Here is a 4,326-nt window from a genome sequence, read left to right on the forward strand (position 1 = left end):
AGACGAAAGGTTCAAAACTACCGATTTTTCACTTTTCCTACCGATAATCACAGATTTTTAGTAATCTTGAAAAATGTTCAATACCTGTGTTTTTTTTTTCGTGTAGTCAGAATTGGAATTAGAAATATTGATTTCGACACGTTTAAAGCAGAAGAACTGAAGGACAACGTATTGTCCTGGAGCAGAGTCACCCCCCCCCCCCACTCTTAAAGGTTTCAAGTATCGGGAAAGCCTTCTTAAGACGACCTACCGATAAAAGTTTTGAGAAGCTACCGATAATGAAAAAAATAATCTGGCCACTCTGGCTGCTTCCAATACTGCGGCTGCTGCTGATCCTTCTGCTGATCCGTCTCCTCTAAAATTCGTTAAAAAAGACGGACCAGCAGCAGGATTGGAAGCAGCCGCACCCGTGGGAGCTACATCGCTAGTTCGTGTAGCCATGGCCGGAAACCTCGGTCAGGTCAAGATACCGCTGTCAGCTGTTCTTCGTCTGGGAGGAAATGTGGATGCGACTGCCGTCACGGGTGTAACGATTTTGAGAATCCATGGCAAGACTTGGTAGAGATTAAAGTGCGTGTAATAGTAATGACGCTTATCTATAAAACTACATGATGTAATAATTTGTTCAAGTTTGAGGGGAATATAGGGTGAAATGGGGTTTTACAGTGGTCGCAACATGGCGAATTTCGCAGCATTTGATTCCTTGGATTTAAGTTAAGTGCATAAAATTCAATATTTTGTCCGTCAAATTCTGCTTTCCGAGTGTTTAATCTTGTTTTTATAGGCCAAGGGGACATTGGGTAAAATGGACCACTTATTGACGTAATTATATTTTTCTTCCAAAATTAGAGATAAATCGGGCAAAACGGACCACGAGACTTGGTAGAGATTAACGGTTGTTTTGAAAATAATTTGATTATATTGTGGCAACATCAATAACAAATTTTGACACATGCACACTGCGCAAGCGCTGAAAAAGTTCAGTGTTGCCAGTAACTTTAAAGATTATAAAAATTGTAACCATGGGTGCCAAACAACACCAATGACTTCACCCGGGTGTGCCCAAGTTTGATTTTGGCACACTGTGTAGAGTGACCAACCCCTTGTTCTTTCCTTATATTATGAGCTTTTCTTCGACAGATTTTTTTGATTTCAATTGAAATACTCATATTTTTTTCTTTTGGTGTTGATTCCTTCTTTGAATTATGAGCTGCTATTGGATAGATAAAATTGTTTGAAAAATGCAATTAAAATGCTCACAATTTTCTCATAGTCATAGACCACCACCAATCAATTCTCCGATTTTTTTCAGGACTCCTACCTATCTTGCAGGACTCCTACCGTGCGCCGTCTTATTAAGTGGGATTTTGGGTCGATTTTTCGATTTTTCCTGCGTTGGGTCGAAGCTCTCGTTCTTTTTTTGGCAACAATAACGAGTGCAAGTGAGAGGCTCAAGTGAAAATAACTCAAAATTTGAGTGATATTTTTTTTTCCGTACAACCAACGATTAATTGTTTGCTGCACAAAACTCAGGTAGTCATGACATATTCTACCGCAGTAGGTCTCTTTTGACGTAGGACTACGTCTGTGATTTCTATACGAGGGTACATTTTGTGAAAACAGAAAATGGAACATGTAACAAAATTATGAAAGATTTTGAACATTAACAACTCAGCTGCCCCTAGACCAATTTCAATAATGTTATCACCAATCGATCAGAAATATTTCTACGCATCTGGTGAATTTAAGACTTCATCATTTTTCAAAACGTCACTATTGAAAATTGCACAAAGGTCCAACTGTTGCTATGACAGTTAAAATTATCACCGATTGCTGGCGAAAAGCGATTTCCCTAACACAGCTTTCAAAGATGAATTCCATCCGGTCTCACCAAATGTTGTTTATTCAATCACCGCGTGGTAAGTGGTGGTGTTCTCCAGTACACAACTAAAGGCTGATTGGATTCAGTTCCAATCACTGTGTGTGGTGGTGTCCGGTCGCCGCCATCAGTAGAAGCGGCAGCAGCAGTGCTTTTGGCGCGTGGCGTTGAACATTTTTCTCCAGTACACAACGAAAGCTGCAGTCCACATGAGCATCCATAGATGGAGGAAGAAGCCACACCGCTATTGATCGGAATCAGTAACTCTTCGTGAGTCTCTGTGGGCCATCTATGCCAAGCGCGCCATAGAGTAAAAACAGAGAGAACCCCGCTCAAATTTATATTTCTACACATAACACAAGCTCCTGCTGCAGTTAACAAATAATATTTATTATATAAGACCACGTAGTCCTACGTCACCAATGCACGTGCAACCCCATAGGGCTGTCCCTTGTAGTTTTTTTTTTATGATGCGATGCTTTCATAGATCAAAATGTCATGATTACCTGCGATTTGTCAATGATGTAAATATTTACACGTCGTACATTGAAGAATTTCCGGAAACTTATGATTGAGAATGTTATGATCAATGTTTCTGAGCTAATGGTCCCCTCCAAATAAACGCCCCTGGCATTAGCCCACCTTAGCCCTACGAAAAAGATGACGCCAAGTTGATGGTTTTCGTGTACCGAGTCACATTTCAGAAAACCCTAACCTCAAACATTTCCCACTAAAAACGGTTAACAAACCATTATGCACAGCAACCCACAAAAAGATCCTTCGAGCCGGATTTGAACCAGCGACCTATGGATCACTGATAACTTCTGAGCAGAACGCTCGTCATCCACTACAGTCCACCGCTCTACCAACTGAGCTATCGAAGGCGATGTGAAGCCAACGACCCGCACGCCAACGATTTATACTCGTTCTTGCTGTGTGTTACGAAAACTCTCAATTTCATAAGTGAGTCGTTTTTTTTTTCCTATCTCGCATTCCATTCTCTTATCTATCATTAAATTTATTAGAAGGTAGCCCGAGTACGAAAGCCGCTCGACACGCTCGCGGAACAATATGAAAATATATCTTTCTTCCGCTTCATCAAATCATTCCGTTGGTTGACTTAATCCGGTAAATTTAACCACCCTCCATATTGCCATTAGTTAAATCAACAGTCATCTAGTCTCGGTGTTTGCGCTATGATTATTCAGTACCCCAGTGTGGGAATTGTTGATAAAGAAAGCACCGATGATCGACGTCATTTCGGTGGCCTAGTCGTCGTCGTTGTTTTCAGTTGTTTTCATTAGCGAGAGCTGGACAATAAACCAATCAGTCATCGAAGTTGGCTCAGTGTTATCGGTAAGTCAAAACCGAGCATTTTGATAAGGCGAATCTTATAACTTGCATAAGGTGCAGCAGCGGTAAGTTTATGTTGTGAGTCAACAAACTCGAGTAGTTGATTAAATAGGGTAGGTGAACCAGCTATGGCTATACGTTCTATAGAATTCCCATAGGTCATAATTGGAACACAGACTAATAGGAACGTATACCCATAACCGGTACACCTACCCTATACGTATTCCGCTTAGAATTTCCTAACCGGTAAGCTTGATAACGCGATGTTTGGGGGACTTGACTTGGATCAGTATGAAAATATGGGTCAGCTACAGATTACTTAAATAGGATGTAGTCACCAAAGACGGTAAAACCATTAGAACGACCAAAATGCAACCACTGCACTCTGACCATACAAAGCTCCCTTATCACCCTCCAACACTCCCGAACCCGTAGAAACTGATAACTTCTCCCTTACAATTGAGCTGTGTGATTGTCTGGGTGCCAGAATGTTATGATTACCTTACCGTTTTTCGACTTTCTGCATGATAAGAGACCTGGAGAGCCTTACTCAGTCAGTTGGTTGCCGACCACTCCAGAGCCAGCAAACAAAAAAGCAGATCGGCAACGACGTCGGTAGCCGCGTCTAGAAAAGCACGATTCGAGAAGTTTTCCGTTGTTTTCAACTGGGTGCGTGAGTGCGGAGTGCGGTCCCCGGCAATCGTTCATGTGAGTTGCACGTGCAGTACCTCTTTGATTGAGCAAATGTCGCTAATCGGAAAAGAAACATTAGAAGTACGACCTTCGGACTTTAGACCCGTCGAGAAGTAGCTATACTTACCGGCACGAGTCGGGTTATTTATCTTCGTAATTGATTGATTGTTCATGCAAAAAAAAACTAGGTTCATTATCGAAGCCCACTCACAGGCAAACTTGTTGTTCCTCAGTTACCAAGGTTATTTTGTGAAATATTGTGGCACCAGCACTAAACCCAAGGACGCTAGTCAGACCAGCGAATTTCGACCTCGAGTGATGCCAGCGAGAAATGACACTCGGAAGCACAATATGATAATTGTAAATCATAACCGTCATTTTTTTTTTCACTTTGCTTGCAG

General features: G+C 41.6%; 1 non-coding gene across 1 annotated transcript; it reads right to left on the reverse strand.

Moving 5' to 3' along the window:
* Positions 1–2,655: 2,655 nt before the first annotated feature.
* Positions 2,656–2,763, reverse strand: TRNAY-GUA (transfer RNA tyrosine (anticodon GUA)). The gene is made up of 2 exons: positions 2,727–2,763; positions 2,656–2,691 (listed from the first exon to the last, which is right to left on the reverse strand). It is a non-coding gene; the product is annotated as a tRNA-Tyr (tRNA).
* Between the last annotated feature and the right edge of the window lie 1,563 nt (positions 2,764–4,326).

The sequence above is a fragment of the Ochlerotatus camptorhynchus genome, unplaced genomic scaffold (genome assembly GCF_037179485.1).
Source record: "Ochlerotatus camptorhynchus isolate MF236.1 unplaced genomic scaffold, CSIRO-AGI_Acam_v1.1 ptg000434l, whole genome shotgun sequence".
In the NCBI taxonomy this organism is placed as follows: Eukaryota; Metazoa; Arthropoda; class Insecta; order Diptera; family Culicidae; genus Ochlerotatus; species Ochlerotatus camptorhynchus.